This window comes from Rutidosis leptorrhynchoides, chromosome 4, assembly GCF_046630445.1.
Source record: "Rutidosis leptorrhynchoides isolate AG116_Rl617_1_P2 chromosome 4, CSIRO_AGI_Rlap_v1, whole genome shotgun sequence".
Classification (NCBI taxonomy): Eukaryota; Viridiplantae; Streptophyta; class Magnoliopsida; order Asterales; family Asteraceae; genus Rutidosis; species Rutidosis leptorrhynchoides.
The window spans coordinates 96,254,232-96,267,054 of NC_092336.1; positions in this window are offsets into that span (position 1 = coordinate 96,254,232).

The window sequence follows — 12,823 nt, forward strand, 5'->3', positions numbered from 1 at the left end:
TTCATCCTTTAAATTTCCCTCTTTTAAAACTCCTTGTTGCGCCTCCTTTATTTGAGTAGTAAGGTTAGTGTGAATCAATATATTCATAGATTTTACTCGAATGGGTTCTCTGTCCTTTCTGCTCAAGGCGTCGGCTACCACATTTGCCTTCCCCGGGTGGTAACGAATCTCAAAGTCGTAATCATTCAACAATTAAATCCACCTACGCTGCCTCATATTCAGTTGTTTTTGATTAAATATGTGTTGAAGACTTTTGTGGTCGGTATATATAATACTTTTGACCCCATATAAGTAGTGCCTCCAAGTCTTTAATGCAAAAACAACCGCGCCTAATTCCAAATCATGCGTCATATAATTTTGCTCGTGAATCTTCAATTGTCTAGACGCATAAGCAATCACCTTCGTCCGTTGCATTAATACACAACCGAGACCTTGCTTTGATGCTTCACAATAAATCACAAAATCATCATTCCCTTCAGGCAATGACAATATAGGTGCCGTAGTTAGCTTTTTCTTCAATAATTGAAACGCCTTCTCTTGTTCATCCTTTCATTCAAATTTCTTCTCTTTATGCGTTAATGCAGTCAAGGGTTTTGCTATTTTGGAGAAATCTTGGATGAATCTTCTGTAGTAACCAGCCAATCCTAAAAATTGACATATATGCTTCGGAGTTTTTGGGGTTTCCCACTTTTCAACGGTTTCGATCTTTGCCGGGTCCAACTGGATACCTTCTTTGTTCACTATGTGACCGAGGAATTGAACTTCTTCCAACCAAAATGCACACTTTGAAAACTTAGCGTACAGTTTTTCTTTCCTCAATACTTCTAGCACTTTTCTCAAATGTTCTTCGTGCTCTTGATCATTCTTTGTGTAAATAAGTATGTCATCGATGAAAACAATGACAAACTTGTCAAGATATGGCCCACACACTCGGTTCATAAGGTCCATGAACACAGCTGGTGCGTTAGTCAATCCAAACGGCATAACCATAAACTCGTAATGACCATAACGCGTCCTAAAAGCAGTTTTTAGAATATCATCCTCCTTTACTCGCATTTGATGATATCAAGAACGTAAATCGATCTTCGAATAAACCAACGAGCCTTGTAGTTGATCAAATAAGTCGTCAATTCTCAGCAGTGGATAACAGTTTTTGATGGTAAGTTTGTTCAACTCTCTGTAGTCAATACACAACCTAAATGTACCATCCTTCTTCTTGACAAACAAAACAGGAGCTTCCCATGGTGATGTGCTTGGTCGAATGAAACCACGTTCTAATAGTTCTTACAGTTGGCTTTGCAGTTCTTTCATCTCGCTGGGTGTGAGTCTATAAGGAGCACGAGCTATTGGTGCAGCTCCTGGTACAAGATCTATTTGAAATTCAACAGATCGATGTGGAGGTAGTCCCGGTAATTCTTTCAGAAATACATCGGGAAATTCTTTTGCGACGAGAACATCATTGATGCTCTTTTCTTCAGTTTGTACTTTCTCGACGTGTGCTAGAACAGTATAGCAACCTTTTCTTATTAGTTTTTGTGCCTTCAAATTACTAATAAGATGTAGCTTCGTGTTTCCCTTTTCTCCGTACACCATTAAGGGTTCTCCTTCTTCTCGTACAATGCGAATTGCATTTTTATAACATACGATCTCTGCTTTCACCTTCTTCAGCCAGTCCATGCTAACTATTACATCAAAACTCCCTAACTCTACGGGTATCAAATCAATCTTAAATATTTCGTTACCCAGTTTAATTTCTCGATTCCGGCATATATAATCTGCTGAAATTAATTTACCGTTTGCTAATTCGAGTAAAAATTTACTATCCAACGGCGTCAATGGACAACTTCATTTAGCACAAAAATCTCTACTCATATAGCTTCTATTCGCACCCAAATCAAATAAAACGTAAGCAGATTTATTGTCAATAAGAAACGTACCCGTAACAAGCTCCGGGTCTTCTTGTGCCTCTGCCGCATTAATATTAAAAACTCTTCCATGGCCTTGTCCATTCGTGTTCTCCTGGTTCGGGCAATTTCTAATAATGTACCCCAGTTTTTCACATTTATAACAAACTACATTGGCATAACTTGCTCCGACACTACTTGCTCCGCCATTACTCGTTCCGACACCATTTGTTCCTTTCGTTCTGTTAACCCCTGGTCCGTAGACCTCACACTTCGCCGCGCTATGACCATTTCTTTTACACTTGTTACAAAATTTGGTGCAGAACCCTGAGTGATACTTCTCACACCTTTGGCATAGCTGCTTCTGATTATTGTTGTTGTTGCGGTTGTTATTGTTGTTGGGATGATTGTTGTAGTTGCTGTTGTTATTGTTGTTGTTGTTGTTGTTGTTGGGCCGTTTGTTGTAGTTGCGATTGATGTTGCGATTGTTGGGATAGTTGTTGAGATTATTGTTGTAATTGCTGTTGTTGTTGTATTGGTGATTCTTATCACCGTTTTCCTCCCACTTTCTTTTGACTTGCTTCACATTGGCCTCTTCAGCCGCCTGTTCTTTAATTCTTTCCTCAATCTGGTTCACTAGTTTGTGAGCCATTCTACATGCCTGTTGTATGGAGGCGGGCTCGTGTGAACTTATATCTTCTTGGATTCTTTCCGGTAATCCTTTCACAAACGCTTCGATCTTCTCTTCCTCATCTTCGAACGCTCTCGGACACAATAGGCACAATTCTGTGAATCGTCTTTCGTACGTGGTAATATCAAATCCTTGGGTTCGTAACCCTCTAAGTTCTGTCTTGAGCTTATTGACCTCGGTTCTGGGACGGTACTTCTCGTTCATCAAGTGCTTGAATGCTGACCACGGTAGTGCGTAAGCATCATCTTGCCCCACTTGCTCTAGATAGGTATTCCACCATGTTAACGCAGTACCTGTGAAGGTATGCGTAGCGTACTTTACTTTGTCCTCTTCAGTACACTTACTTATGAAAAACACCGATTCGACCTTCTCGGTCCACCGTTTCAATCCGATCGGTCCTTCGGTTCCATCAAATTCTAAAGGTTTGCAGGCAGTGAATTCTTTGTAGGTGCATCCTACACGATTTCTTGCGCCGTTAGCTGCATTGCTAGATTCGGAGTTATTGTTGGTATGTAGCGCAGCCTGTACTGCGGCTATGTTTGAAGCAAGAAAGGCACGAAATTCCTCTTCGCTCATATTCAAGGTGTGTCGAGTAGTCGGTTCCATTTCCTTCAAAATAGTCAAATGAAACGAGTTAATCATATAGAATATCAAGAGTAGTCAATAGTATTTCGTAGCGTAATATGAACTTATTTATAAAAGCACTTTCTTCATATTAGCGTTTTATACTCTTTAAATCGGGTAGTACCTACCCGTTAAGTTCATACTTAGTAGCTAACATACCATTTCAACTACTACAATTCTATATGAAAAACTAATCACAAAAAAAATATCATATTCAAACCTTTATATAATAACTTGCAAACTTACAATACCGCTTTTTTTTACATATAGCATGAAATATAGCACATAAAACTTTGATATAAAGTAGTTGCGAAGATAATTCTAGTTAATAAATAAGGCGTTCAGCAAAGGCAATAAAGACACGTAATTCATACGTCCAGAAACAAGTCATGCATTCTGGTTTTACTAATACCACTTCCCATCCTTGGTTTTGTGGAACATAACCGTTGTGACCAATAGTAAGACAATGTGTTGTAACGTCGTCAAAAGGATGAAGGTTACGTAATGACCAACAGTCTCGTAATAACCTAAAAACCTCATTTCTTACCCCAATTACCGACTCCGTCACTTGTGGGAACGTTTTGTTTAATAGTTGTAGCCCGATGTTCTTGTTCTCACTTTGGTGAGAAGCGAACATTACTAACCCGTAAGCATAACATGCTTCTTTATGTTGCATGTTAGCCGCTTTTTCTAAATCACGAAGTCCTATATTCGGATATATTGAGTCAAAATAATTTCTTAACCCGTTGCGTTAAATAGAATTTGGGTTCCCCGCAATATATGCGTCAAAGTAAACACATCGTAACTTATGAATTTTCCAATGTGATATCCCCCATCTTTTGAATGAAAGCCTTTTATAAATCAAGGCATTCTTAGAACGTTCTTCGAATGTCTTACAAACTAATCTCGCTTTAAATAGTTGTACCGAGGAATTTTGACCGACTCTAGACAAGATTTCATCAATCATGTCTCCGGGTAGGTCTCTTAAAATATTGGGTTGTCTATCCATTTTGTGTTTTTATACTGTAAAATAGACAAGAGTTAGATTCATCAAAAATACTTATTAATACAAGCAATTTTTACATATATCATAAAGCATAAGTACACTATATTACATATATTACACCACACGAATACAACTATCTTATTCCGACTCGCTCGTTTCTTCTTCTTCGGTTTTGGTTCGTTTTTCCAAGTTTCTAGGGATATATGATGTTCCCCTAATACGAGCCGTCGTTTTTCACATTGGTTTAGAAAAACCTGGTGGTTTAGAGGTTCCCAGGTTATTGTCACAACTTAAGAAATACGGGTGTTGACGATACATATAAAGTTCATCGTGTTTGGAATCAAATTTCTCTATTTTTATGCCCTTTCCCTTATTGTTCTCTTTTGCCTTATTAAATTGTGTTTGGGTAATTTCTATAACATCATCAGAATCCTTGTCGGGATCCGATTCATCGGAGAATTGGTAATCCTCCCAATACTTTGCTTCCTTGGCGGAAACACCATTGACCATAATTAACTTTGGTCGGTTGGTTGAGGATTTTCTTCTACTTAACCGTTTTATTATTTCCCCCAGTGGTTCTATTTCTTCTTCCGGTTCCGATTCTTCTTCCGGTTCTGATTCTTCTTTCGGTTCCGACTCTTCTTCCGGTTCCTCTTCGGGAACTTGTGAATCAGTCCACGAATCATTCCAATTTATATTTGACTCTTCATTATTATTAGGTGAGTCAATGGGAGTTTTTCTAGAGGTAGACATCTATCACATAATATCAAACACGTTAAGAGATTAATATATCACATAATATTCACATGTTAAAAATATATAGTTTCCAACAAAATTTGTTAAGCAATCATTTTTCAAGTAAACACGGTCGAAGTCCAGACTCACTAATGCCTCCTAACAAACTCGATAAGACACACTAATACAAAATTCTGGTTCTCTAAGACCAATGCTCTGATACCAACTGAAATGTCCCGTTCATATTGATTATAAACGTTCCATATTAATTGACTTCGTTGCGAGGTTTTGACCTCTATATGAGACGTTTTTCAAAGACTGCATTCATTTTTAAAACAACCATAACCTTTATTTTATCAATAAAGGTTTCAAAAGCATTACGTAGATTATCAAATAATGATAATCTAAAATATACTGTTTACACACGACCATTACATAATGGTTTACAATAGAAATATATTACATCGACATATGTTTCTTGAATGCAGTTTTTACATAATATCATACAAACATGGACTCCAAATCTTGTCCTTATTTTAGTATGCAACAGCGGAAGCTCTTAATATTCACCTGAGAATAAACATGCTTTAAACGTCAACAAAAATGTTGGTGAGTTATAGGTTTAACCTATATATATCAAATCGTAACAATAGACCACAAAATTTCATATTTCAATATACATCCCATACATAGAGATAAAAATCATTCATATGGTGAACACCTGGTAACCGACATTAACAAGATGCATATATAAGAATATCCCCATCATTCCGGGACACCCTTCGGATATGATATAAATTTCGAAGTACTAAAGCATCCGGTACTTTGGATGGGGATTGTTAGGCCCAATAGACCGATCTTTAGGATTCGCGTCAATTAGGGTGTCTGTTCCCTAATTCTTAGATTACCAGACTTAATAAAAAGGGGCATATTCGATTTCGATAATTCAACCATAGAATGTAGTTTCACGTACTTGTGTCTATTTTTTAAATCATTTATAAAACCTGCATGTATTCTCATCCCAAAAATATTAGATTTTAAAAGTGGGACTATAACTCACTTTCACAGGTTTTTTTACTTCGTCGGGAAGTAAGACTTGGCCACTGATCGATTCACGAACCTATAACAAATATGTACATATATATCAAAGTATATTCAAAATATATTTACAACACTTTTAATACATTTTGATGTTTTAAGTTTATTAAATCAGCTGTCCTCATTAGTAACCTACAACTAGTTGTCCAACGTTAGATGTACAGAAAAAAATTGATATATATTATCTTGAATCAATTCACGACCCAGTGTATACACATCTCAGGCTAGATCACAACTCAAAGTATATATATTTTCGGAATCAACCTCAACCCTGTATAGCTAACTCCCACATTACTGCATATAGAGTGTCTATGGTTGTTCCAAATAATATATACACATGGGTCGATATGATATGTCAAAACATTTGCATACGTGTCTATGGTATCCCAAGATTACATAATATATTATAATACATGTATAATACAATATAAGTTAGCTAGGATATGATTAATATAGATTTGTTACCAATTTTGACGTTGCTACAACAAGAAAAATTATCCAATCTTGTTTTACCCATAACTTCTTCATTTTAAATCCGTTTTGAGTGAATCAAATTTCTATGGTTTCATATTGAAATCTATTTTATGAATCAAAACAGAAAAAGTATAGGTTTATAGTCAGAAATATAAGTTACAAGTCGTTTTTGTAAAGGTAGTCATTTCAGTCGAAAGAACGACGTCTAGATGACCATTTTAGAAAACATACTTCCACTTTGAGTTTAACCATGATTTTTGGATATAGTTTCATGTTCATAAGAAAAATCATTTTCCCAGAAGAACAACTTTTAAATCAAAGTTTATCATAGTTTTTAATTAACTAACCCAAAACAGCCAGCGGTGTTACTACGACGGCGTATGTCCGGTTTTACAGTGTTCTTCATGTTTCCAAGTTTTAAATCATTAAGTTAGCATATCATATAGATATAGAACATGTGTTTAGTTGATTTTAAAAGTCAAGTTAGAAGGATTAACTTTTGTTTGCGAACAAGTTTAGAATTAACTAAACTATGTTCTAGTGATTACAAGTTTAAACCTTCGAATAAGATAGCTTTATATGTATGAATCGAATGATGTTTTGAACATCATTACTACCTAAAGTTTTCTGGATAAAGCTACTGTAAATGAGAAAAATGGATCTAGCTTCAAAGGATCTTTGGATGGCTTGAAAGTTCTTGAAGCAGAATCATGACACGAAAACAAGTTCAAGTAAGATTTCCACTCGAAATAAGATTGTTATAGTTATAGAAATTGAATCAAAGTTTGAATATGAGTATTACCTTATATTATAAAGATATCTTACTGTAAATAATAAAGATTTCTTGAGGTTGGATGATCACTCTACAAGATTGGAAGTAAGCTAGCAAACTTGGAAGTATTATTGATTTTATGAAACTAGAACTTGTAGAATTTATGAAGAACACTTAGAACTTGAAGATAGAACTTGAGAGAGATTAATTAGATGAAGAAAATTGAAGAATGAAAGTATTTGTAGGTGTTTTTGGTCGTTGGTATATGGATTAGATATAATGGATGTGAAATTTTATTTACATGTAAATAAGTCATGAATGATTACTCATATTTTTATAATTTTATGAGATATTTCATGCTAGTTGCCAAATGATGGTTCCTACATGTGTTAGGTGACTCACACGGGCTGCTAAGAGATGATCATTGGAGTGTATATACCAATAGTACATACATCTAAAAGCTGTGTATTGTACGAGTACGAATACGGGTGCATACGAGTAGAATTGTTGATGAAACTGAACGAGGATGTAATTGTAAGCATTTTTGTTAAGTAGAAGTATTTTGATAAGTGTCTTGAAGTCTTTCAAAAGTGTATGAATACATATTAAAACACTACATGTATATACATTTTAACTGAGTCGTTAAGTCATCGTTAGTCGTTACATGTAAGTGTTGTTTTGAAACCTTTAGGTTAACGATCTTGTTAAATGTTGTTAACCCATTGTTTATTAAATCAAATGAGATGTTAAATTATTACATTATCATGATATCATGATGTATTAATATATCTTAATATGATATATATACATTAAATGTTGTTACAACGATAATCGTTACATATATGTCTCGTTTCAAAATCATTAAGTTAGTAGTCTTGTTTTTACATATGTAGTTCATTGTTAATATACTTAATGATATGTTTACTTATCATAATATCATGTTAACTATATATATATCCATATATATGTCATCATATAGTTTTTACAAGTTTTAACGTTCGTGAATCGTCGGTCAACTTGGGTGGTCAATTGTCTATATGAAACCTATTTCAATTAATCAAGTCTTAACAAGTTTGACTGCTTAACATGTTGGAAACATTTAATCATGTAAATATCAATTTCATTTAATATATAAAAACATGGAAAAGTTTGGGTCACTACACAATACTTGTTTACAAGAATGGAATATTTTATTTCAAAGCTAGTCCTTGTAGAGGTATCTTGAAAACAACAATAAAGCTAAATGATAGTTCAATCTATAATGTTGATTCATCCAAAGATGGTTTGGATAAAACGTATCTATGACATTGTCGTTTAGGCCATATAAACAAGAAACGCATAGCAAAACTCCAGTCAGATGGAATTTTAGAATCATTTGATGTTACATCATATGACGAATGTGAATCTTGCTTGTTAGAAAAAATGGCAAAAGCACCTTTCAGAGGAAACTGTGAAAGGGGTAAGGATCTGTTGGAGTTGGTACATACTGATGTATGCGGTCCGTTCAGATCGCCTACTAGACACCAGGAACGATACTTCGTTACATTTACTGATGACTTCAGTAGATATGGTTATATTTATTTAATTAAACAAAAGTCTGAAACTTTGGGAGTGTTCAAGGCATACCAAAACGAAGTAGAAAATCAACTGAACAAAAGAATTAAGATTCTCCGATCTGATAGAGGTGGTGAATATCTTAATGACGAATTCCGTGATCATCTACGGGGTTGTGGGATAATATCACAATTAGCTCCTCCTAGAACACCACAACATAATGGTGTGGCTGAAAGGAGGAATCGAACATTACTTGATATGGTTCGATCCATGATGAGTCGCACAATTCTTCCAATTAGTTTTTGGGGTTACGCCCTACAAACTGCCGCAAGGATCCTTAACCTCATCCCAACCAAGAAAATTTCCAAAACACCTTATGAGATATGGCATGGCAAAATCGTGTCTCTCTCGTATCTTAGAATCTGGGGATGTGAGGCTTACGTTCATCGTGAAGCTCAAGATAAACTTGAACCCAGATCTGAAAAGTGTTTATTTGTTGGATACCCGACTGATTCTTTTGGATATTTGTTTTACAACCCTACTGAGAACAAAGTCTTTGTGTCTCGAAAGGGAGATTTCCTTGAAAAGGATCTCATATCAAAAGGAACCAGTGGGAGCAAAATTGACCTTGAAGAAATTCAAGAATCAACCGACATGAAAACCGATATTGGAACCAATTCTCCTCAAGAGGTCGACGAGCCTGCTGTTGAGAGAGAAACTGACCTACAGCCACAACCCATACGTAGATCTGATAGAGTGCGTCAAACACCAAAGAAATATAGTTTACACATATTTGAGGGTGATGACAAAAATATAGATTCTGATGAACCTATTACCTATCAGGAAGTGATGACAGGCCCCGAGTCTGCCAAATGGAAGGAGGCTATGGACAAAGAGATTCAATCCATGCATGATAATCAAGTCTAGACCTTGATTGATCATACACCAGGAATTAAAACCATTGGGTGTAAATGGGTCTTCAAGAAGAAGACTGACATGGATGGAAATGTACACACATTCAAAGCCAGACTTGTGGCTAAGGGTTACACGCAACAACATGGTGTAGACTACGATGAAACTTTTTCACCAGTGGCTATGTGGAAATCCATTAGAATACTTCTTGCCATAGCTGCATTTTATGACTACGAAATATGGCAAATGGATGTAAAAACAGCTTTCCTTCATGGTAAGCTAACAGAGGATGTGTTTATGACACAACCTGAGGGTTTTGCACATCCTAAGTATTCTAAAAGTGTGTGCAAGCTTCAAAATTCCATTTATGGACTTAAACAAGCTTCTCGTAGCTGGAATCTTTGCTTTAATGAGAAAGTCAAAGAATTTGGTTTCATCAGAAGCGAAGATGAGCCATGTGTCTATGTTAGATCTAGTGGGAGTGTTGTAGTCTTCCTTGTACTATATGTCGATGACATATTACTCATGGGAAACGATATCCCAACATTGAAAGATGTCAAAGCTTGGCTAGGGAAATGTTTCTCCATGAAAGATTTGAAAGATGCATCATATATTTTGGGAATTAAGATCTATCGAGATAGGTCAAGGAGATTGATTGGGCTAAGCCAAAGTGCATATGTAGATAAGATACTGAAGAAATTTGGTATGCACAACTCCAAGAAAGGGTGTGTTCCTATGAACCCTGGAATGATATTGAGCAAGTCTCAATGTCCTAATTCTGACTTTGAATCAGCTACCATGAGTCGGACTCAATATGCTTCAGCTATAGGGTCGATCATGTATGCCATGATATGCACTAGGCCTGACGTATCGTATGCACTAAGCATGACTAGTCGTTATCAGGCCAACCCTGGTGAAGCTCATTGGATAGCAGTCAAGAACATTCTAAAGTATCTTAGGAGGACTAAAGAGATGTTCTTGGTCTATGGTGGGAATGACGAGCTGAGCGTCAAAGGATACTCTGATGCTAGTTTCCAATCAGATAGAGATGATTACTCTTCAAAATTAGGATTTGTGTTTATGTTGAACGGTGGAGCCGTCACTTGGAGAAGCTCCAAGCAAAGTACTATTGCTGATTCTACGACAGAAGCCGAGTATATAGCGGTAAATGAAGCTGCTAAAGAGGCCATGTGGATAAAGAAATTCATCAGGGATCTAGGTGTGGTTCCTACAATCCATGATCCTATTGAGATTTTCTGCGATAATGTGAGTGCGGTTGTCTTGGCTCAAGAACTGAGGTCACAAAAGCGCACACGGCACATACTCAGAAAGTACCATTACATCCGTCAACTTGTAGCAGAAAATGACATATTATTAAGTAGAGTAGACACGACTAAGAACTTGGCTGATCCTTTCACCAAGCCTTTGCCACAGACTAAACATGATGCTCATAGCATGTCTATTGGCATTCGTGTCATTGATGATAAAGTTTGATTGTATTTATTATGTTAAGTTTGAAACTTTAAACATTGGGCAATAATGTATGTTGCAATTGATCTGATGATTAATATATTGATATTATATTATACGCACGATGCGATCATTTCATTGTATATTGTCATGTTTCATTTTGCATGTTTTAACTTCCAATGAATATTATTTCATAAACCTCCACAGTCAGTCATTCTCAGAGGAAGAGAGAATTGAATTAAGGCTGCTATGAAGTGTAGTAATATAGGCTTATATGAAACTACATTCATGAGGAACTTGATAGTTGATTCAAGGTTCTGGAATGACCACACTTAGACGCTACTTCATGGTTTTAAGTCACAAGTAAGCTCTAAGATGGCAACATCATTTATCCTAGAGTGGATATGTATGAGGAATCCTGACACAAACTATATTCTACTTTGACCTGTATTTAACGCTGTGCGTAAATGCCAGTCATAAGGGTGCAGATCAGGTATAATATGGGATGTGGTGGATGTCTATACAGTTGAAGCAATTTGTTCCTTCTTCTCTTAGCAAGTTGAAGCGATATCTCTGGGGCCCTCGTTGATTTGTGCTGAATTAAATGCATGGCCATGCTACGACTGAATTAATGCAATTGCAGTCTATTTGATCACCACAAATCTCTATCGGAAAACATAATCTTGAACGAAGATGATTGATACTTAACCATGTCACACGTTCATATAGATTTCTAGAACAAAAGGATGATTGATATAAATCAAAATATAGGAGTGTAACTTAACTGACTAATTGTTACACATGGTGTGTCTTTTAAGACTAACCAATATTATCAATGTCAGTGCAAGTGGGAGTCTGTTGGAAATATGTTCTCGGGTTGGCTAATGGTTTGACCGTGGTACATATATCCCGAAGGTATGCCCATGACATTAAATAATACAAAGTCCATTTATCCTATTCGGTCACACACAAAGGCCAATCTTAAATTGTTCGACATACTTTCTAATAGGAATTTAATTTATTAAACATTTGTTAATGGTTTTAATAAATTAAATAAGTTTTGAGATTAATATAATTAATTAGTTAATAAGTTAACTAGTAATTAATTATACATGTGCAAGTATTATGTAGTTAGTGTATATACATATATTTTATATATATATGTAGAAGCATGCTACTAGAAAAGTGAACCCACATGGATAAAAGAAAAGCACTCTTGCTTTTTAAGTCACCTAGACATGCATTCTTGTAATTATGCATTTTTCATCTAATCTCACTACTTCCGGGATCCCTTTTTCTCTCTACTACAAGAACACAAAACAAAACAAAAAAATAAAAATAAATAAATAATTGATATCATAGAAGTGGTTCGGTGATCTTGAAACAGAGAAGAAAGGATTCGTGAAGGTAGAAGGTATAGGTCGAACAAGGTTGGAACTTTGGGTGTTTGCCGTTTAGAGGAACTCTCCTTTGGGTTCTCTACAAGCTAAGAATTTCAAGAAATACTATAAAGTTTGTAATCTAACCTCTTCTTGTTCAATTTATATTTTGTTTGCTAAAAGTTTTGTACATGGGTCCTTGGG